A 25,024-nucleotide genomic window follows, 5' to 3' on the forward strand; every position below is an offset into this window, starting at 1 on the left:
TTCTCCTGTCATTGATTTCTATTTTTATGCTATCATAGTTGGAAAAAATATATACTTTCAGTCTGCTTACATTTATTAAGACTTGTTTTGTGGCCTAATATAGAATCCATTGTAGATGATATTCTGTTTTATGCTTGAGAATAATGTATTCTGCTGTTGTGGAATGGAAGGTTCTGTATATATTTTTAGAGATAGTTCAGGTCCAATGTCTCCTCATTGATTTTCTATCTGGATAATCTATCCATTGATCAAAGTAGGGTATTGAAGCCCCTTACTGTTACTGTATTGCTGTTTATCTCTCCATTTTCATCTGTTAGTATTAACTTTACATATTTGGCTGCTCTGCTATTAGGTTCATAAATATATATAATTTTTGTATCTGTGATGAATTGACCTCTTTGCCATTATATAATTACCTTCTTTTTCTCTTTTTACACTGTTGACTCGCGCTCTTCTTTGTCTGATGTAAGTATAGCTACCCCTGCTTTCTTTTGGTTTCCACATGCATGGAACATCATTTTTCATCCTTCAGTCTATGTGTATCCTTAAAGCTGAAGTAAGTCTGATAAGCAGCATATAGTTGGGTCTTACATATTTTTTTCTTTAACCCATTCAGCCACTCTGTTTTATTAACTGGATAATTTCATCCATTTACATTTAAGGTAATTATTTTTAGGTAAATACTTACTATTGTCATTTTGTTAATTATTTTCTTGTTGTTTTGTCTTTCTTCCTTTCTCCTTCTCTTATTTTCTGCTTTTGTGATTTGATAATTTTCTTTAATGGTATGGTTTGATTTCTTTATCTTTGGTTTATCTGCTGTAGCTTTTTGCTTGTGATTACTGTGAGGCTTACATATAACACCTTATAATTTTAACAATCTATCTTAAGCTAATATCTTAATTTTGATTATATATAAAAACTCTGCACACTTACTCTCTTTCACCCTTTTTATGTTTCCGGTGACACAATTTACATAGTTTTATATCGTGTATTGATTAACAAATTATTGTAGCCATAGTTCTAATACTTTTGTCTTTTAAGCTTTATACTAGACTTATAAGTGATACACAGACCACCAGTACAGTATTACATATTCTGAATTTGACTCTTTACTTTTACCAGTAAGTTTTATACTTTCATATTAATTTATTTTACTAATAAGCATCTATTTTTTCAGCTTGAAGTAATCCACTCAGCATTTCTTGTAAGGCAAATCTAGTAATAATGAACTCTCTCAGCTTTTCTTGTCTGAGAAAGTCTTGCTGTCTCCATTACTGAACAGCTATACCAGGCAAAGTATTTTTGCTTGGCAGTATTTTTTTCTTTCAGTACTTCAAAAATATTATAACACCTCCTGGCCTGCAAAGTTTCTGCTGAGAAATCTGGTAGCCAATATGGTGTTTCCATTTTTTGTGATAAACCACTTTTCTCTTGCGCATTTAAGATTTTCTTTGTCATTGAATTTTTGCCAGTTTGGTTATAAAATGCCTTGGTGAAGTCTTCTTTGGGCTAGACCTGATTAGAGAGCTTTGATCTTCATGTACCTAGATGTCTGTATCTTTCAGTAGATTTAGGGAGTTTTCAACTATTATTTCTTTCAATAAACTTATACCCTTTTATCTTTTCTTCTGAAATTCCTGCAGTGTAAAAGTTAGCTCTCCTTCTTGTGTCCCGTGTATCCCACAGGCATTTTACATCCCTTTTTCACTGCTCATTTTCTCTTCTGACTAGATATTTTCAAATGTCTCTCTTGAGTTCACAGATTCTTTCATTTGATCAAGCCTACTGTTGACACTCTCCATTGCCTTTTTCATTTTATTCGTTTGTGTTCTTCATTTTCAGTATTTCTGTTTGTTGTTTTTTCCCCCATCTCTATGTTGAATTTTTCATTTTGTTTGTGTATTTGTTTTTATGTTTTTAAGGTATATAACAGTGTTTTCTTGTAGCTTAATAAACTACTTTAAAACAATTATTTTGAATTCTTTCTCAGGCATTCAAACTGACAAATTAGTTTTGCTTTACCTAAAAATCATACCAGAGTACAACAAATAATATATTCATTGTATTAGAATAGGCATAGGTTTCCAACTACTTTTTATTTCATTATATTTGTGAGTCTGACGTCTAATATTTACATATTTGTCTTTCTTCCCTCTTATATCTTGTTGCTGACATTATTTGACCTGTGTTTCAGACATTAATTATATATAAAATATATGAATTTGGTTTTATACGCTTATGTAAGAATAATACTTCTGTTTAACTTCAGCTGAAAAACTTTGAATAGCGCTCAGCAACCAACAGAGAGCAAGGTTAATTTCAATATGACGCTGCAGAGAGTTCTACCCTGTTGCAGGAAGTGTTGTTTTTGGAACAATGTTAGATGCCCTTTACTATTTTACTGTCTCCTGACAGAAATTAATAGTAAAGGTCTTCCAAAGTAATTTATCTACTTTTTAAATTCACACTCTTACAAACCATATGTCCTCAGTTGAGGGAATATGTTGTTTATGATTTTGCATCAAACTGTTAATGAAAGGCAAATTCTGACCAAAGCAAGCTCTCAGGAGTAACTGATCTTGGTGACTTTGACTTTGGTTAGACTCAGTGAAGCCTGGTCCTGAAAGAAGCTAAAGGGACCAGCAGCAGGGCTCTGAGTGATCCCACAAGTTATGTAAACACAGATGTAGCAGGCAGAGGTGTGCAGCCCAGCAAAGAGCCTGGGCCAAAGTCAGAGCAATTAGCACGTTTTGAAGTAAAGTGCCCATGCAGGACTCAGAAAATAAACAAGCAGGTGTGTGTGTGTGTGTGTGTATGTGTGTGTGTGTGTTTATTTCAAAAAAGCATCAAGGTAGGCTTAAAATTTTATAAAGTATCATAATAATGGGATGGATTATGTACTATTTATATCTCATAAAAATATACAGTTATAACTTTATATAGATCTTTATTGTGTATCTTTAACGTAAGGGTAAAATGTCCATTTAAGGATGTACTTTCAGCTACTATTAAGCATAGATTGAATATTATTAATGTAAATCCTACCAAAAACATATATTAAAAGAATATTAAAAATGTACTACACACTAAAGCAAATTGTTAATAATACAGGAAATTATAAGTGGGGAGGGTTGGATGATAATGTATGGAAACTGTATGTTCTACCAAGTTTTTCTGGGAATGTAAAATTCCTCAGAAAACTCCAAAGTATATTAATTTAAAAAATATTTTTAAAAACTACGTAAATTTAAAACCGTAATTCATGATGGGATAAAATAACTTCCCCCACTGTCTACTTTCAAAAAGAAGATTAAAAGTGCTTTGTATGTATTCATAATGAGAACAAATTAATATAACTGATAGAGATGCTTCCCTAAAAATGAATGAGCCGAAGTGTACATAAAATATTTTGTTACAAATTAAGAATTTATTCTTCCAGAGTTTCTGCGTAGAAAAGGGCAAACAAAATTAATATTTGTGTATTGGTGTGTATATATCTCTTCTCTATGTGTAGATGGCAGAGGGGAATTTCATAGCAGTATTTTCTAGTGATAGATAAATAAGATCCCTTTCCTTAAAAAGCTTTGGAAATGATAAAGATATTTAAATGTGACTTAAAACTTCTTCAACTTACTAATGTAAATAAGTATTAATACATACAAAATTAGGCGTCATTTTATGTTGATGTGGGTATGGATATGTGTGTTTTCCAAAGTCCAGTGCTAGAGAGAGAGAAAGAGAGAAAACAAAAGTGTGATATCCAAGTGAGAACTATTAAAGCGTATTTTCCAGTAGTAAGCTTTATTTCCAGTAATTTATCATGTGCCACATCCTTCCTTGGAATATGACTTCTGATTCTGCTTTGTCTGAGAAACAACAGCAAGTTGATTAGAAATAGCTGATGTTTAAACAAAAAGAAGTTTGAACCTTGACAAAGAAAAAATGTTCTTTCTAATTCTGTCATTAGATTTACAGGATCAGAATTTATGGAGGCCCGAAGTTCCTGGCTCTCCCTGGCATAACTTGCATTATTTGATCTAACCACAGTACCCCAAAGCTGAAAAAAATCAGTCAGGTAGAATTCACAGGTATTTTTTCCTTCAATGAAATTCATTGTAGAGTAGCATATGTTTAAGGGAATGTGTGAGTTTTATGGCAGGTCAGAAAGGCTACACTACTAATCCGTGATTCACAAAGAAAACAGAGCATGGAAAGACCAGTGCAAGACTGCTGAGTTGGAGGTTGGAAGGTTCTAGTATGTAAACCATATTCCAGTCTGATACGTGTGTAACAATAGGGTAATAAAAATGAAAACACTCCATGTGGCTAAAAGACAGTCTTCATTTTAGAACCCTTAGTGTTTTATTTAGAGGTTGTTGGTCAGATTCAGGCAAGGCCAGAATGATTTTAAGTAATGGTGCTTTGTGAAGTGCATAAACCATTTGTGAACTCAAGGGGAATATTAAATAAATTCCACTTGTCAAGAAGTTAATCAGTCCACCACAGATCCTTATGCAATGCAATTTATTAAACACCTGCCATATTAGAAGAGCTATAACCAGCCAGGTCATAAATGGAAATGGCAACACTGCCCTCAAGGTGCTTATAATCAGAAAAAAGTAAAAAGGATGGCAAGTAAAATTTACAAAGGCCTCCCATTTTACAATATTTTACATGCATTTACAAAAGATGCTTGAAGCATAATAACTTACATGCAACACAGTCACCATCAACCAAAAAACAGATATATTTATGTACATGATCAGCCATAGGCATTTGTGTGTGCACATGAGTGAGTGTGTGAACATGGAGAAGCAGGGCACTTGCCTTTAGCTGGACTAGCTTTAGAAAGGAGTTGAACTTGAAACACATTTCTGAAGGATTGATAGGAAGCAAGGAAGACAGTTTGTAATTAGGAGACAGAATTCTGAATGATATGTTTGGAAAATAAGTACTATGTCAAATTGTAGTAATCAAGTAATGGAGTAATTAACTGTTAGCTTTCCAATTCAAAGTATCAACTTGTTTTTAAACTAATTGGGAATAGTTAGAAGGATTTGAGCAGAGAAGTGATTGCAAATAAAAATTTTCTTGAACAAGTCTCTTCTGTCTTCTATTTGTAGGACAAATGATTAAAAAGAAGCACGCCAGTCTCACAGCTTGAAGGTATGAGGAAGACTGATCTTTCTAACCACATTGTACAGTTCTGGACATGTCCCAAGAGGTAGGTTCAGTTTTTCTTAAAATCAACTTTATTAAGGTATAATTTGTATGTAATAAAGTGTTTCTGTTTTAGATAAAGTTTATTGTTTTAGCATTATTGAGGTATAATTATCAAAATCATATATGTATTTCATGTGTACAGTGCCATAATTGGTTATATGTATACACTGTGAAATGATTACCATCACTTTAATTAGAACATCCATCACCTCACATAGTTACCACTGTTTGAGAACACTTAAGATCTACTCTTAGAAAATTTCAAATATGTAATAAAGTTTTAGTTATTCATGACCTCTCTGCCTATTACCTCATTAAGAAAAATAGTACAACTGATTATTATAAAAATTATAAAATAATAGAAATATGGCATATAGTACTCAAATGACTAAGCTTATGAATCTAAAATATAAATCAAATTATAATTATAGTATATTAATACACAGCCTCAAAAATAAAGTAGTCTAAAAATAAATATTTAGTTTTACAATAAGGATATTCTGAGAAAATTAACAAAATCTTAATCTGCAAAAACCATGTATTTATGTTATCCCACATTCAGAAAAAAACCTTCTTTATATAATTCAATTTATGCCCTATTAGAATAAATCTATAGTTCATCCGAGAGATTTTTGAAAGTGTTTTTTCTAAAGTAATTTTATTGCTGAGAAAATTTATAAGGCTGTGAACAAAATCGTTTTGAACAAAGTGTTCGGTGTTTCTCTTCAACCAGGTAAATGGACATTTTAATGCAATCTCAGCCTTCTAGTCTAATTTGTCTAATGTAGAACATTGTTTTAACTAACTTTAATCTGATGGTTCTTTGGGCTTAAGGATTTGGGCTATTTTACATATATATTTATGTTTGCGATATATAAATAAACAAGGAAAGTTATTTGTATGGCCATTCCATTGTAGTACCAACTTCCATGCCAGGCAGTTTTTTCTTTAAAATTTAACTTCCCGGCAGGGTGCAGTGGCTCACACCTGAAATCCCAGCACTTTGGGAGGCCGAGGTGAGCAGATCACGAGGTCAGGAGATCAAGACTATCCTGGCCAACGTGATAAAACCCCGTCTCTACTAAAAATACAAAAATTAACTGGGCGTGGTCATGAGCACCTGTAGACCCAGCTACTTGGGAGGCTGAGGCAGGAGACTCACTTGAACTAGGGAGTCGGAGGTTGCAGTGAGCCAAGATCATGCCACTGCATTCCAGCCTGGTGACAGAGTGAGACTCCATCCCCCTCAAAAAAGAAAAAAAATTTAGTTTCCCTCCTTATCTGTTCTGGATCTCTGGCAGAGTTAACCTACCTTCAAGAGTTGCTATATTTAATGAGGTTAAGAAAGCAGACTACGCAGAGCAAATACTTAGCAAGTAACTTACCCCTTCCTTTTCTTTTCATTCTTGATTTGTAGTTACATCAGTCCAAGTGTGAGTAGACTCAAATCTGAAATAACTAACAATGATAACATTCACTTGCATTTACCTAACACTGCACAGTGCAAATGCTTCCAGGTTTATTATGTTATGTGGTATGGACAGAGCAGCTGTTTCTATTACCATTACACAGATTATTCTGAATTTAGAGCAGTTTGGTTAGAGACTATATATAACAGAATTAATAAATGTTATGGTTAGACTGAACCCTTGATGTCTCCGCTCTCGGGGCCGGGCTCTCTACCATTCCATACTGCTGTTGGCAGAGGCAGGGCCTTGGGGAGAGCAAGACAAGTAGATAAATGAAGGCCAATTCATGCTAGGGGGTCAGTTTGAAGCCTTGGGATAAGCCAATGCTCTTTTTTATGTGTCAACATGCATACTAAGTTTTCAATATACATTTTTTTAAAATACAGGTGCTTGAGATAGAATTAGAAGTAGAGCCATGTGTAGGCAAATGGCAAATATTAGGGGTTTGAGAAAATACTGAATTTAATTTTGGTAGAAAATAGCAAGTTTCTACGTCCTTTTAAGAGGTTAGAACACATTTCTATTAATTAACACAGAGCTTTCAATACTTTGTGTTTAGGGCATATCGTCTAAATGTATTTGGTTTATTTGTTGATTTGGAATATATTCACATTTTTCCAATTTTAAAAATATAAGAGTATCTACAGCAGAAAGTTTATCTCCCAGATCTCTTATCCTGAACACATAGTTACCCTCCTGTATCAACCATGGTTCGACAAACAAGCAGTAGGAGTTAGGAATATATATTTACATGCCTGCCTGCCTGCCTATCTGTCTGTCTGTCTATCTATCTATCTATCTATCTATCTATCTATCTATCTATCTATCTATCGGCTTACATGATTGTGGGGTCTGGCTAAGTAAGTCCAAAATCTGCAGGGCAGCCATTCAGGAAGAGTGAGATTATGGGCAGTCTTAAACCCACAAGCGCAGGCTGGAGCTATTAGACTGTACAGCAAGGTAGTCAGGAAAGGAAGATCCCAAGCCAGAGGGAACTCCATAGTCACAGGTAGAGGTTGTTGTCCACAGGCAGGAGATCTCCTTTTCTCAGAAAATCTCTCTGCATTTTTGCCTTCCAGTGAATTCAGTCAGGCCCATGCAGAATATCCAGGATAATCTCTCTTACTTAAGATTAACTGATTAGGAGTTTTATTTACATCCGAAAAATACCTTTCCTGTAACATCTAGTTGAGTGCTTGATTGAACAACTGGAGACCTTACATAGCCTAGCCAAGTTGACACATCAATAAAACCAACACACCTTCCTAAAATCTAATAATGTTATCAGTGTCTTATGTAGTTTTTGGAGGGTCAAAAGCAATCTTTAGTTATCAGAGATTATAAAACATGGTAACATTATTTCTTTTAGTATTTATACAGCTTAATTTACCACATTCAACTCTTTGATCCATTTGAAATTTACATTTGTATAAGATATGAGGTATGTAACCAAAAATATTTTATCCTAAATGGCTATTTATCTTTCTCAACACAATTTCTTAAATAATCCATTTTTTTCCTTTGGTGATTAAATTGCAACCTTTGGGGTACAATTTCCTAAATGTATTTGGGCTAATTCCTGGATATTCTGTTCTTTTCATATTATCTGTTTATTTCTTCCTGTATTATTATCTCACTCATCTAACTATTATTGCTTTTGAATATGTTTTAAAATGTGGTAGTACTAGGGTCTCCCAGCATTCATTTTATTTTAATCCTTTGTTTTTATTTTTCCATACATATGCCAAAAGCCGTTTGTCTAGTAGGAAGCAGAAACATCTTCCTAATATTTCATAGAAGTAGCGTTAAATGTATTGGTTACTTTAAATTTTTTTGGTTTTCCTTTTATAAAATTTTATTTTTTCCAGCCTCCCTTACATAATTTAGTAGTATTTTAAAGTTTGCCTTCTATAGATATTGTACATTTCTTGTAAGCTTATCACTAGACAAGTTTTAAAACATTTTTATTGTTTCAGTTACTCATTGTTGTGAAAAAGGAATTTTTTCCATTTTATCTTCTAAACTGTTGTGTGTCTTTATGAAAGATGTAGATTTCAGATTGTCCTTGCCAATTTACTGAATTCCCTAGAACTTCAATCTCTTAAATATTCAATGTATGCAAGCATACCAGTGTAACTAATTCTATATTTGATCTTGTATATCTAATTTTTGTGCTTCTAATTATTTTCCTAGTTGAACTCTAATGCTGATATTTCTTATATAGTGTTAAATGATTGTGAGCTAGTAGGCATCTTTGTCTTAATTTTTACTTTACTGAGGATCTTCTTGGTATTTCTGTGTTAAGCCTGAAATACAGGGGTGTTTATGTGTATGTGTATACATATGCACATGTATAGACACACACTTGCAAACTTACAGGAAATTATTAAAGATTATTTGTTTTACCAAATCTTTTTTTAGCATTTTTATAATTGTGTGATTTTTCTCTTTAGATCTACTTGTATGTTGAATTATATTAATAGATCTTTTAATATGGAAACATCTTACTTTTTGGAAATAAACATCCTTGACATCTTTCAATATATGTTGCATTTTGTTTTGTTTTTTCCTGAGTTAGTCATTTTCAAGAGAACTGATGGTGTAGCTCTACCCTGAAGGTTGGCATTCTTGGAACCCTGGAAGAATTGATGTTTTAGCTCAATTCCAAAGGCAGGAAAATAAAAAGCTCATGTCCCAGTTTGAAGGTCATTGGGCAGGAGGAAATCTTTCTTACTCAGAGAAGTTCCAGCTTTTTGTTCTATTCAATCCTTCAACTGATTGGATGAAGCTCATTCACATTAGGAAGGATAACTGCTTTAGTAGTTAATTTTATCCAAAAATGCCCTCACAGAAACAACCAAATGTTTGACCAAAGATCTGAGTGCCCCATGACCCAGTCCAACTGACACATAAAAGTGACCATGGCGAGCCAAGAGTTTTTGCTGTTTTCATGTTGATTTTTCATGACAAGAGGAGAAGCTGTGTGAATGCTTCTTTTGTTTTTTCTCTTTTTCTTCGTGAGTTTCCAACCTCTTTTCTAAATACATAGTGATCTAGCTAGACTTTGAAAAGTATAGGTTTAAAGGGATGGCAAATTATTAGTTTGTCCTGAGTACCCACGGATCTTGGTCTGGCCCTGTTCCTAAGGTTTGTGCATGAGGCTATCTGCAGCTTGAGGAAGCGAAAGCTCCCTTTCCTTCCAGAGAGAGCCACCCTATGTGGGAACCTGAGGTTTTGTTCACAGGACCTCACTGTGGAACTCAGCCTTAAAACAGTGGCTTGGGATTTCTGAGACTACTTAATAGTATGGTAGTGCATGAAGTTTCTCCTTTTGGGGTGTGGTATGTAGAAGTTGTGGCGACATTTTTTGCTGATTTTATATGGTGAACCAACATGTGAGTCAATAAATAGATTTTTATAATTCACTTAGTATTTTCATAATAATGAGTGCCCAAAGGTCAGATTGAAGAAGCCACATCCTGCCTTTATAAAAACAAAATATCCGAGGAAGGATGTTGCCAGTTGACATGTCATCTGTAGAGTATATTAAAGACTGGATTGTTTGGAACCTGAATGAATAAAATGTCAAAGAATAGGCAAAAGAAGTGTCGGTGCTGGTCCAAAGCAAAATAATCTAAATTTAATGAAGTCTTAAGACTATATGCCTGTCATTAGTTTTTATTATCCTTTTTATTTCTTCTTCTTTTTTTTTTTTTAAGATGGAGTCTGGCTCTGTCACCCAGGCCAGAGTGCAGTGGTGTGATCTTGGCTCACTGCAACCTCCGCCTCTAGGGTTCAAGCAATTCTCCTGCCTCAGCCTCCTGAGTATATGTGATTACAGGCATATGCCACCATACCCAGCTAATTTTTGTATTTTTTAGTAGAGACAGGGTTTCACCATGTTGGACAGGCTGGTCCTGAGTTCCTGACCTCAGGTGATATGCCCACCTCAGCCTCCCAAAGTGCTGGGATTATAGGCATGAGCCACTGTGCTTTTAGAAAGACCAATGTATAAGATCCTATTGGAAAATTCAAGAGAGATATTAAAGAAAATCTATGTGTCTGCAGAACTTACAGTTCAATGTGATTAAAGGATAAAGGATGAATGTGTGAAGACTGAAAAGACAAGTTCTGGCTATTCCTTTGAGGGTCTCATTTGTGAAGCTAAGGCATGTGAACCTTCCCTCTGGTGTTAAGGACCCATCAAGATCGTTAAGTAAGTGACACAATTGGTGCATTTTTTGAAAAATGTCACTGATAATAATGACAGATAAAGGCTTTTAAAATAAATTTTAGAAGTCCTAAACATTGAGAAGATTCTGGGGGCACCTTTTATACAATTTAAAATAATATACAAAGCATACACAAATGTTGAAATTAAAATAACACATAATTTATATAACTGCTTTCCAGAGCTTCAGATTTCAAATTTCTATATACATTCATTGAACCTAAGCTTTTCTCGTATTTTACCTGTATTTGCTATACTGACACTTGAAGAATATGGTTTTCTTGCCCACCAGGTAGGTGAGCCAGGCATTCTATGAGCATCTAAACTAAGTCAATGACAGGGGAGATCCACGGACAGTGGAGAGAGTAGGAGGTGGGGTTTAGAGAACTTGGAGACTGAATGGCAGAGGAGGTCAGAGATTTGATCATTTCTAGCTTAGAATCATGGGCATATTCAAATAAAAACATTATAGGAGAAAGCAAATACTTGGAAGGAAAAGCTAAGTCTAAAATGTCAATTAATTCTTATTGCCTCACATGGAAGTGGTTTGCAAATAAGTTTTCTGGTAGTAGAATAGTGATTTTTCTAAATTTACATGGACTAAAGTAATTTTTTGAAAAGTAGAAATTTAAATAACTTCTAAAACCTAGCACAAACTTGAGATTCAGGATAAAAATTTTACCTTTTTATTATCTAGAAGGTCTTTTGATGATAGAGACCTGTCTAGTTGTTTGACAAAAACCTAGCATTCATTACCAAATTGCATGCATTATAATTTTAGCCAATTGTCTATTATCGTTCAGGGCTATGGATGACTTCTATTTTTCCAGCCAAAGCCAATGATAAATGTGGGTAGATAACTAAAAAGTAATTAAAGAAAATAAACAGTTTCAGGGTCCTAAAGAATTTATACCTGCTACAGAATTCTGAAATCCTTTCCCTTTTTTGACAGTTGTTGCTTTGACATAAACAAACACGAAAAATCTTTGTGCAGTCCTGTCCTTTGCTATGGTATATGAAAGCATGCAATCCATTATTTATGTACTAGTGTTTTCTATACTTTGTGTACTAATACTTCTTTGGCCTGAAATTATAAAGGAAAATGCCAGCATTAAATAAAATAATTAAGTAATAATTATTCTTGCCTTATTGCTGATCATAGTATGCTTCAGAATGTTGTTAATGAATATTAGCAAAAGTAAAAGAAGATATTCATACTGTTTTAGGATGAGTTCTGACATAGAAATGTAGCTTTTCTCTTTTCCTCCTTCTCCTCCTTCTCTTTCTCCTCTTTCCCCTCTTTATCATCTGTTCTTTCTCCCCTCCCTTGGGTATTGCATACAAAGATAGAAAGGCAAATGGAGTTTACTTCTTAGTTTCTTATAGTTGGCAATCTGGCTGTCTCCTGATGCAGCCTTTCTTTCTGCTTTGGGAAAATATCAGCATGAAGAGGGTGACCCTGTGCACTTGTTTTAGATGAAGGTAAACAGAAGACGATATTACTTGCCTGAATGGAGTAGACTATCCCATGGAGGAGAATAATAGCTGTCTTCTCGTTTTTGTTTTTCTAAAAAGACCAGTGAAGACTTAAAAGGAGAAAGAACTGGAGAGGAGGGTGAAAGATGATTACCTTAAGGATTAGAGCTGTTACCCTGGTGAAGTCTGCAAATACTGTTTCTAAGCAATAGGCTGAATGTCTCTTAAGTGAAATGAATTACGACCAAGGGATTAGCAGTAAATCTTTACAAGAAAATATCTCTCAGTTAGTTATTCATTATGATAGTATGATTTCAATAAGAATGGATATTGTTTCAGTCATTAACCATGCTCATATAAATATTATTTTAAAAGATGAGTAGAAATCCATCAGTTTTTGAAAAAGTTCAAATTTCTGGTTTCTTCACAAAATTCAGCTATGCTAGCTAAAATGAAACCGTCAACATTGAATCTTTTAATTAAAAAAATGCATTTTTTCCTGTCCTTTTAAGTGACTTTACAAATAGAAATATTTTAAGCATTTATGTAACATATACTAGATATAGGAAGTTTTATAGATGCCTTGTACAATGCTGTAATACTCTTGGCATTTTTTATTTTTAAAAAGTAATCAAAAACACATTGTGAGCTCAAGAAATAGTATATATGCTTCAGGTTAACATGGTAATGGCTCTGGCCTTTAACCCTGATGCAACTGTTCTATCCTAACAGCTCTTTGTGAAAAGACACCAAATACTGAAGAAATTGGAAAGGTTAACAAAGTTAGCGGACAAAATAAACTTGATACTGAGAGTGAACTTTCACATGCAGCAAAAAAATAAACAGTATTCTCTTAGGCTGGTCTTCAAAGGATGTTTAAGATGCCTATATGCTTCTTAGTGCTAAGTTCATCCTCTCTTTTGAGAAGAATTATTTATACAAAGGGTTACCGAATTCATAGTGAGTCAGTGATTGCAAATTCATAAGAACTAATAATGTATGGGATCACTTGAAAACAATTGATGACTGGCCACCACTGGGGTGGCAATAATACCTAAGAACTTGAAATTTTTCAAGTCATTTTCATGGCATCCGAATGTAAAAGGTATTCTCAACCTCCCTATGTCCACCTCAGTGAATTGTTTTCTTCATAATTTACAGAATTTGGGTCCAAAATTTAACCTGAATTCTTGGCTGCTACAAAGTAATATGAAGCCTGACTTCTGTTACTGACACATTTTTAAAGTTCACAGCTTAGGCTGACTCTACAATGGGAATTACATATCAGATTACTTTTCTCTTGTAGAAGAGTAAAGAACTGTTACTATAAAGCTCTTTGTGTGATCAGCTAAACACAGTGTGGAAAAACCATTACAAATACACTGAAAAGGTACAGGTATTTTTTTTTTACTAGTTTCTGCATGTCATCTAAATAGTTTAATTGGTATTTTCTAAAAGCCACACATCACCTTAAAGATGCAGAGATGGTTTCTCTCTACTGCACACAAGTGCCCCTTAAAAGAAACATCCCAAAACAAAACTCACCAAAGCAGTCTGAATGTTGTTGTTGTTATTATTATTATTATTTGGTAATGAGAAGTACAGGTTAGGGGATCTCTCCCTATCAAGGAAATAATGTTTACATGAAAGAAAAAGGAAAGGACAGACAAGAATGGTCATATCTGGTTTTGCATTTAAAAATCTAATCCTTGATGGCTTAAAAAAATAAAATTTCAGGTGGTCTTATTTTTTAACTCAACAAAGTTCCAGTTGTTATACAACTCATCTTATTAATTTATTGTTGGATTCTGAAAAAGCTTCTCCATTTTGCCAGTCTTCCAAAGTATTGGTTGATGTGGCTAGCAGTCTTTCAGAAAACACCAGGATTAACAGTGTATTTGCACACCTGCAAAGCTCATTTAATGACTGAAATTGCAAATGCTGCACAAGTAAAACAAAAAAATTTACGTTTGAAGTTATTTTAGTGACCGCAGCTATATAACACTATTCATAAAACCAAACACGCATGTCTATATATTATGTATTTCAAAATGTAGTCCTGATTGATTGTTATCCCTTGTCAAATACTTTGATTTGCTGGAAGAAATGACAAAAATCCTTAAGAAAAATGGGCAAATTTATAAGGAAATACTTAAACAGCAAAAGCATTAAGAAAAAACCCTACTAACCTTGGGAGTCCTAAAGTCAAGGAACAAATGAAAGGAGACAAGAACAAAGAAGAACAACATGGCTGGTTATTTTTCTAAGGACTTGCATTCTGATGCATTACTGTGAGTACTTAGAGCACACAAATTAACAACTCTGGAGGTATTCTCTGGATGCTTACCTACCTTTCAGATGTGTGCGTTTTTTTTCAATCCAGCATTTGATTGTTAAGTTTTCCTCAAGAAATTCTCATTTTGATAATTTCTAGCTTTCTTAAAAATACTCATTTTACATAAAATCATTTTAACTGAGGGCTGAACTTTCACCCTGGCTTAGTATGGTGACCTAACTGAGGTTGAGAGGGATTATATATTCAGGATTGAAATTATAAGCAGAGCAATAGATATCATATAGAAATTCTACCCATGCTTCACTTCTGAAGTCCATAGCAGACATATCTAATTGATTAGGGAACTAGATATAGCTTGAGAATCTTCTTCAAGTCCTTGTTCAAGACATCTACTGTTAAGTTCTTAGTTCAAATGATGAAATCTATTTGGCATTCCACATTAGATTTATATTTCAAGCTTTAATATCTACTTTTTCTCTTTTCTTCACTGGAGGTGATCAAATCATTTACTGTTTCACTGGCATAAGAACCAACCCTTGAGAAGACTATACAGAGGTACAGTGCAACTTTTTCTTCTAAAGGTATTGAATTGTAATAAACATATTATGACTAAAAGAGACTTTAACAAAATTTCCCTAAAGGATTATAATATTTTATGTATGTATGTATGTATTTAGAGATCAGGAGTTGTTGTGTCATCCAGGCTAGAGTGCAGTGCAGTGGCACAGTTTTGGCTCACTGCAGCCTTGACCTCCCAGGCTCAAGCAATCCCCCACCTTAGCCTCCCAAGTAGCTAGGACCACAGGTGCTTACCACCAAGCCCAGCTAATTAAAAAAATTTTTTTTTTTTTTTAGAGACAGGGTTTCCTTATGTTTCCCAGGCTGGTCTCGAACCCTGGACTCAAGTGTGCCTGCCTTAGCCTCCCAAAATGCTGGAATTACAGGCATGAGCCACCATGCCTGGCCAATAATCTATTTTATTTCTAAATCTCCATTGCCCATTCTTTGTTCATTCTCACAAAATGAGTTAACCATATTATTAAGTTAATCCAAAGTGGAATTTTTAAAGAAGTTAAATTTTGTTTGTGAAAGTGATTATACTCCATCTATCAATATCATTTTACTATGGGTACAGGAAAAGAAGAAATGACATTTGCTCCGAAATAGATAAGCTTGATGCTATTGATTTTAAAATAAAAATTATCCTTAAAAACCTTAAAAATCACAGCTTGCTAGTTGTTACTAACTAATGCACTCACTACTCTCTTTGTATATGTATTTTCAAAATGTAAAGAATTTGCTACTTTCAGCTTTATTTGAAAGTTATTTTCAAATCAGAAAACTTGCTGGTTTTGTAAATTTTCAGTATAAGAGGATGGGTACTAAGTTATAGTTAGAGGCTTTAAATAAGCGGAGATTCCCATTGTGAGTGGGCGTAAGGGCACATCTGCAAATTGTAGTCCAGATTCAACTTCAGTCTGTGTTTTCCTCAGTGTGACTCATTCAGTCATCACCCGGGCTGTGTGATTACTGACTTCCAAGTATGTGAAACACTCAAACAGTTGGGATTCCTTTTGGAGCATATACAAACAACTTAAATCTTCCAATTCAGATTATGTGGTTGAGCATAAGACCGTTATAAAGGCAGGGGAAAAAGCTGAAGGCTGTTTGTGGCTACAGGGTGTGGTGTTGTGGGGTTAGTGGCAGAGATCTGTGGTGTTAGTTAATACAGGAAGAAAGATAGTCAAGTTACATGCAGTGTAATATACCAAACTTGCAAATTCTCTCTCTCTCCCTTTCTATCTTTCAGGAGTAGTTGCCAGCAACCTTGCTGCCAACTTAGCCCAAGGCATGTAACCTTAGGTACATGAGAAAACCCATTTCTCTGCAGTTTTTTATCCTTATCAAACTCACCTAAAGTCTAATGAAAAACTCCTTCTGATTATAGGTATTTGTTTCAATTCGTTCTATAGAAACTGCTGTCTCTGCTTATCTCTTCTTCCCAAAATTCTTGAAATCTTTAAACACTTCACCAAAAATTGTCATGGAAGGAAACCTTTCATCACTTCTTTTATTATTGCCTTCGTTTTTTAATTATTTGGATGTTAAAAAATGAGATATAATTTACATACCATTAAATTCACTATTTTAAAGTGTACACATCAGTGTATTTACAGAGTTGTGCAACCATTATCATTATCTCCTTCCAGAACATGCTCATCATCCAGAAAAGAAACCCCATACCTATTAGCCATCACTTCCCATTCTTCTCTTTTTGTAGCTCCTGGCAACTACTGATCTGTTTTCTGTCTTTATGGATTTGGCTATTCTGGACATTTCATATAATTGGAAATAAAATATGTGGCTATTTGTGACTGGCTTCTTTCAGTAGGCATAATATTTTCAAGATTCACCTATGGGTGAATAATATTCTATTTTATGGATATACCACATTTTATTTATCCATTTATTGTTTGATGGACATCTGATTAAGAAATGGTTTCCCTCTTCTTTTCTTCTTTTCTTATTTCTCTCTTGTTTTGCTTTATATTATTCTAGTTTTTGTTAACTTTGTGATATTTGTTATAGGTTATTCGATTCCACATATGGAAAATCCTAGTCTTGCTTTCTGAACAAAAGCTTCTCAGACTTTAATGTGCATACAAACACATAGGGCACTTTTTAAAATGCCTACACTTTAATAAGACACAATGTGAAGCCTGTGATTCTGCACTTCTAACAAGTTCCAAGGCAAAGCTGGTCGTACTGATTTGCATCTTACCCCTTGGGCAGCAAGAATTCCAACCATACATTCTGTTGGAAAAAAATGTTCTAAGCATCTTTGTTAATGCCAGGCACACTTGTAGATGCTTTCACAAATTTTATCTAAAGATTGTATTAATAGCTATTGAGTACCTGACAGAGACTATATAGCCCACAAAGCCTAAATATGGACTATTGAGTTCTTTATAGGAAAAATTTGCTGACCCATGGTTTAAAGACATACTAGATTGTGATTTAAATCAATTTAAATCAATCTACATAGGCAAATCTGTATACAGCATAAAAAGTTAGGGATTATAACTGCAGTAATTTAGCACTGTTGATGATCAAGAACATTTCATATGTACCACTTTTTCATGATGATACAACTGAAAACTAAAAGTGAAGTCAATATTTTCAGCCACTTGAACATGTAAAGTTTGGTTTGAATCCAACTCTGTAAATTCTGTGGATGTACCCAAGCAGCTGACTGTAGGAGGCTGGAAAAAAAGACAAAAATAGTCACATTTTAATTTTATGATTACCCAACTCAACTGGACCGTTAGTGAATTACAGCAAATAATTCCCTAATCCACTTCCATTCCTACCCTCCTAGATGATTCTCCATGGTTTTTCTTCTCCAGGCAAACTCCCAACACCTTGCCTCCCATTCTCAATCTTAACTGATGACCTCTTCTTTTCTACTAAGAAAATAAAACCTATCAGAAGCAAATTTCTGTTTGTTCCACAGCTGTGTCCTTCTCCGCCTGCCTCTTGGCCTCTACTCCGGTTTTCCTGTTTCACTAGAGAAATTGTTTCTGCTCTTGACAAAGGCCAAATTCTTTACTTCGCACTATATCCCAACCTCTCTGACTTGCTCCAGAACATCGTGACAACCCTTCTGTTTTGCTCCTGTATCATCAAGTTTAGCCTTTCTACTATTTCTGTCATCATACAAACATGTTTTATGTTTTTATCTTTAAAAAACCCCTAAAATTTCTTGACACATCTCTCTTTGAACATCTCTTTCTCTCCTTACTTTGATAGCAAATGTACTTGAAAGTGCTTTTTGTAGCCTACAGCTTTCCTCCATTCTTTCTCTATTCTACGGTAACCAAGCTTGTATTCCCCACTTCCCCTGAAACTGCTCTTATCAAGGCTTCCAGTGACCTTGTCATTAAAATTTTGAATGGTCATTCTCATTGTCGTGAAACACTCCTTTTATAACGTATATATCTCTGGGTATCTAAGACCCACATTCTTCTTGTTTTCAATTACTGTAGTCATTTTCTCTTTACTCTCTTTTGTTATTTCCTTCTCATCTCTGAAGCCTAATCATGGGTCCTCATCCTTTCGCTAGCTACACTGAATCCCTTAGTAAATCATTGCGAAGGGATATATGACCACATATATGCCTATGGCTTCAGGATTTGTATATCCATCCTAAACTTCTCTCCTGAACTCTGAAATCTTAAATCGTGCTACCCCCACACCATCTTCCTTTGGATGTAAAATGGGCATCTCTCAAAATTAATGTGCCTACATCTAAATTGCTGGCATTTTCCATCACTTGAAATCATCTTCTCCTTCTGTCTTACTCATCTCGGCCAATGGCAATTTTATTTTTACAGTTGCTTAGATCAAAACTATTGGGATCATTCCCGATTCCTCTTTCTTTCATACTTCATATCAAATCCATCGAAACATCTTGTCAGCACTTCATTTAAAATATATCTGAAACCCAATCACATTTCTTCATTTCTTCAGCCACCATCCTAGTCCAATCCACCATCGTCTCTAGCCTGGATTATTGGAATAGCCTCGTCATGGGTTTCCCTGCTTTCTGCTCTTGACTTCCTTTCCTGTTTTCACTAGAGCAGCCAGCGATTCCTAGAATACCACATCACTTTGTACATTCTCCAGTAACTCTCCATTTCACCAATGTGTTTACAGTGGACCACAAGGAACTATAAACTATTTCTATGATTTTATCCCCTACACTTCTCTCCTTGCTTGTTCTGTTTCAGCAAGAAACAGAACAAGTTTCTTGGCCTCTACTTTTTTCACAAACCTGCCAGACACATTTTATGTCTTGAAGCCTTCCTGCTTTCAGCTGGGTTCCCCTGGAGAAACCCCAGATTTCCACATGGCTTATTCCTTTGTTGTCTTCATTGTCTTCAGGTCTTGATTCCTTCTCTTTTACGCCATCCTCCCTCATCTCTCTTCTTTGATTTAGTATTCTCCAAAGCACTTATGCACCCCAAACAGACAGTATCTACTTACTCTGGTTATTGAGTCTGTTGTCTTAAAACATAAGCTCAGTAGAGTAGAGATTTCTATATTTTCTTTACTGTTATATTCCCAACTCTTGCGTCAGGCACATAGTAGGTGTCAATACTATGTGTTGAATGATTTTCAAACTCAGTAAACATTGGTTTTGTTCCTGTGAGCAAACACCTAAAGGCTTAAAATCTTCAACTTCTAGACAGGAGTTCCTCTGTCTAAAGCCATTTCAAGTCAATGTTATCTCTCCTCAAAGGGTGATCTGGGTGCTGTTACTTGTCATTCTTTTTTTTTTTCTCTCTCTCTCTATGAGATTAAAAAGACACAGTGCTGACTTTTGCCATCATTCAAAAACACTTCAAGGACTATTACAATGTTTTCCCCATAGATGTCTTCTTATGTCTTAGAGTTACAGTTACCAGTGCAGCTCTGTGTTTGCCTTTGAGTTGCTTTAGCCAGGACAACTCCTGTGATATCTCAAAACACCCCAAGTGTTCTGATTAAATAAAAAGAATAAAAAGACTTTATGCTATAGAGAAGTCCTCTTTAGAAAATGGTTTGCTACTACTATAAGGAAGCATTGTAGATTTGAAAAATCATTTCCCATTTACAAAAAAACGAAAACAAAGATGGCTGTTGAAATCTCTGAAAGTTAAAAAGTCATGTTTTAAATGCTGCCCCAAAGGGGCTCATAGCTGTCCTACTTTGCTCATGTGTGGACTCTCTAATCGCTACCAACTTTTAAAAACTTTTATTTTAGGTTCAGGAATGAATATGCAGCTTGTTATATAGGTAAACTGCATGTCACAGTGGTCTGGTGCACAGATTATTTTGTCTCTCAGGTAATAAAGATAGTACTAGGTAGATATTTTTTTCCTATCCTCTCCTTCCTCCACTCTCCACCCTCAAGAAGGCCCCAGTGTCTGTTTTTCCCCTTTTTGTGTCCATGTGTTCCCATTGTTTAGCTCCTACATGTATAAGTCAGAACACGTGGTATTTGGTTTTCTGTTCCTGCATTAGTTTGCTTAGAATAATGCCCTCTAGTTCCATCCACATTGCTGCAAAGAACATGATCTCAGTTTTTGTTTTTGTGGCTGCATAGTATTCCATGGTGTATATATACAACATTTTCTTTTTCTGGTCTGCTGTTGATAGGCATTTAGACTGATTCCATGTTTTTGCTATTGTGAACAGTGTTGCAGTGGACATGCATATGCATGTGTCCTTATGGCAGAACAATTTATATTGCTTTGGGATAAACCTAGTAATAGGACTCCTAGGCCAAATGATAATTCTGTTTTAAGTTTTTGAAGGAATAGCCATACTGCTTTCCACAATGGCTGAATTAATTGACACTCCTGCCAGCAGTGTATAAGTCTTTTCTCTGCAACCTCACCAGCATCGTTATTTTTATCTATTGACAAATGATGTCTCATTCAGAGTCCAATGGAGCAACTGTAAATTTATTGCTAACATCTGCCTTTATAAAATTCAGGCATTTAACTTCTCATTAGTAGGATTAATAGGGAAGTATATTTTGTTTATATTTATATATTTATATAAGTTTATGTATTTATATTTGTCTCTGTATTTAGAGACTATTGGCAGTCTTTGCCTGTCCCTTAAAAAAAAGCATCTAAGATTGAGAAGTCAGGCTTCCTGCTAAATTGCTCCCTTGCTTTGAGGAGCTTTGCCAGCTTAAAGAGCCAGTCCACAGTAGCCCCAGAGAGTGGTTTTTGGCTAAGCATCAAGTGATTAACATTATTCATATATAGTCCAAAGTACAAAAGCTGGCTATGTTTTATACTAAGATTAGAATTGTGTTAAATACAGAGTTTAATAATTTAAAATTTTACCAAGAGGTTTGATTTTTTAATAATTGGTGTGCTATGGATTCCTTCATTTTACCTGGAATTCCATTTATATTGAACTCTAAAACCCACTTTTTCACATGCACATATAATTATGCAACTTCTGTATTCATTTTTAAATTGTCTTACCATTATGTTTTTTTTTTTTTTTTTTTTTTTTTTTTTTTTTTTTTTTTTTTTTTTTTTTTTTTTTTTTTTTTTACTATCTTGCATCAGAAGAAGGAATAGACAGTTTTTCCAAATGTGAGATTTCAAATAGTGCCCATGGGTTCCTTTTTCTTATGTACTAAGAGACTTAGTTCCATCAAGTATCCCTCTATACCAGCTGTCTTTCTGCAGGATCCTTCTTTTCAATCTAAAGTATAACTGAGTCTTTTTCCACTAAAGCAAACAAGCAGCAACATTTTCCGTATCTTACCGACCCTTTATGCCACAGACAGACCTCTCTTAATGTCTTTATAATTATAGTATATTTGACTCATCTCTGAGTTTAATTTTCTAATCTTTACCCAGTCTAAAGGGCTACTTTTAAGGCCCATTTACTTAACTTTGAAGTTAATCTAACTAGGCTAGCTGCCTTGTGGGTCAGTTTATTGTGAGGATGATAACAGTAATAGTTCATAGATTTAAATTGTGCTTGTTATTTTAAAATCACTTTTAGACGCATTGCTCATTTGTTATTGAAGAATCTTACACAGTCTTGTGGCAGATTTTTGTTTATGATTGTTGTGGGTGTTTAACATGTTCTTCTATAAAAGGGGATATTTAAGTACATTAATGTAGAATGGCAAAAGGATTTTCTTGGTATTTCGACTGTACAAGTCACCTAAAATCATCTATCCTTGTATTTTTAGTATTTCTGTTTTTCTATTACTTATTCTTATATTGGTTTTTGTCTAGCAAGCTAAGAAAAAAATTTAAGTAACCTTACAAAAACGTGCCGATAGTTTCTTACAAAACTATTTTCAGTCCACATACTTCCATAGTCTCTAAAAAATTTAATGTTGTTAAAACCAAGCTTTCCTTGAAAATTTCTTATGATGACTTCTATATTAGAGTCTTCTTTTCCTTTCTCTGAGTCTGGCAGATTCAACAACAAATGTTTTTGGACCTTCTACGTTTTACTCAAGGTTCTATTCTTGACTCCTTTTAACCCTTTTGTAATTTCCTCCACCAATGGAGAACTATTTCGTGAATGTACATCTCTAGCCCTGTTCTTTTTCCCAGGTGCTGGCTGCGTGTGACAACTAGCTGACTCCTATTTGTAAATTTCATATGCCGCTCTCTCAACTTATTTCTCCTCCTCATTTGTTTCTTTGTATTTGCAGTATTGTTTCACCATTCCCCAACTCATGCAAGCTTGATATTTCAATCAGCAATAATTTCCTAGCCTCTTTTGTTAATTCTACTCTTGTCTCCTAGCTATATCCCCTCTTTCACACATCAGTCTCTTATTTCCTGTCAGAAATCATTACAGCAGCTTCTTCATTTTTCTTTTGTACCCCTATATATGTCCTGCCCACATATATTCATCTATTTTTATTTTATTTTTTGAGATAGTGTCTCACTCTGTTGCCCAGGCTGGAATCTAGTGGTGCTGTCATAACTCACTGCAGCCTCAGTTTCTGGGCTCAAGTGATCCTCCCTCTTCAGCCTCCCAAGTAGCTGGGACTATAGGCTCGTGCCACCATGCCCAGCTGAGTGGTTTTTTAAATAATTTTTTTATGTAGAAATGAACTCTTGCTATGTTGCTCATTCTCATCTCAAACTCCCAGGCTCGAGTGATCCTCCTGCCTCGGCCTCCCAAAGTGCTAGAATTACAAGAGCGAGCCACCATGCCTAGTTTTAAATTATTCGTTCTAGTTTTAAATAATCTAGTCTTAAATCATGTTTATGATCATATTTCTAGACTCACAAATCTCAGCTCCTGAAACTCAGCTCTGCAGCCCTGTCTTCTTGAGAGAACATCAATGGTCGTCCCTCTAGCCCTACATGTCCCATGTCTGTCTTTCCTCACTGTAATTCCCCATGAAGACATTCCTGATCACTATGGCTAGAAGATATTCCTCTTTTTTTCTGATCTAGCATATAATGCAATCATGTTTCTGCATGATTTGCTTTATATGTTATATAATTACAATGTGTTCTGGTATTATAAACTGATGAAAGACAGATTTCAGGTTCAGTTACCTTTATATTTTCTATAGTGATTATTTCAGGGCTTTATATATCAAAGGTACATGCTGATTGGTGAATGAGTACAAAATCCTAATTTTTTTATATTTATACCATAGTTGCATTATATGATACATAAGATACTGTAAACGAAAGGTAATTCTGGATATAGCATCATGTAGCATATGAGTTAATAAATATGTTATTTGTTATGGGTATATGGTTTTGTAGCCTTAAATTTTATTGGAACCCAATATATTTAATAAGGAATATTAGCATGGGTAATAAAAGATGGAGAATACCATTATCTTGAGAGTTTTCTAAAAATGCAAAGAGCGATAGGCCTGATTTGGCACAAGTCATTTCCCCTTTCCTCCATCTCTCCCCAACCATTGTCACCAAAAAAAAAAAAAAAAAAAAAAAATCTTGCATTTGAAACTTTAGAGGTCCCAGCAGGTATAAATCTATAGAAATGTATCCCAGTCTTCAGGGGCAAAGTACTACTAGACATTATGGTGCTCAATGCCATTATATAACAGAGTGTTAAATGATATGGTATTCATTGTATATTCTATATGTGATTTTCATGAGCTGTATATTACAGTTTTGTCAAAGGAAAAATTCTACAATTTTTTTAAACAAAATATTTCTTGCTAAATCACAAAATACCTAAATAGAATATGTTGCAGAGGGGGCTATTTTGAATGTAAACTGAAGCAAAATTAATTAGTAGTTGCTGAAATGCTAGAGAAATAATCTTAATTTTAAACGAGCTCCATGTGATGTTTGATTTCATTACTGACAAAATCAGAAAAACTTCATTTATTATACCGTGAATGTTCATTATTTTTGCAATGTATTGCACACACATTTCCATTCCTTCCAGGCTATTTTTTAGTCTCAGCATTTCTATTTTGACGTTAGAAAAATATACAACCAAAATCTATAAGACTTTGATTAAATGTTGATACAGCTGATTTCAACACAGCCAAAGCCAGTGACCATACATGGAATCTAAACAACAGCTAGTAATTACAGTGTCAAAGGCATGTATACACTGTGTGTTATGTTTCATTGTCTGGCATGCAAATATAGTCTCCATTTCCTTTACACTATGTCCAAAGTATAAAGAAAGCCAACCAAAGAGTTCTGTTTCGTTTACACAAAAGAACAAGGTTCAATCATGTTTGATAAGTTGCAAATTACTGGTAATACCACAAGTGTTGTTACAGCT

General features: G+C 34.5%; 1 long non-coding RNA gene across 1 annotated transcript; it reads left to right on the plus strand.

Moving 5' to 3' along the window:
* Positions 1-443: 443 nt before the first annotated feature.
* LOC108303170 lies at positions 444-10,905 on the plus strand. Its single transcript, XR_005199942.1, has 3 exons — positions 444-556; positions 5,127-5,227; positions 10,764-10,905. It is a non-coding gene; the product is annotated as an uncharacterized LOC108303170 (long non-coding RNA).
* Positions 10,906-25,024: the final 14,119 nt, after the last annotated feature.

The sequence above is a fragment of the Cebus imitator genome, unplaced genomic scaffold (genome assembly GCF_001604975.1).
Source record: "Cebus imitator isolate Cc_AM_T3 unplaced genomic scaffold, Cebus_imitator-1.0 Scaffold45, whole genome shotgun sequence".
In the NCBI taxonomy this organism is placed as follows: domain Eukaryota; kingdom Metazoa; phylum Chordata; class Mammalia; order Primates; family Cebidae; genus Cebus; species Cebus imitator.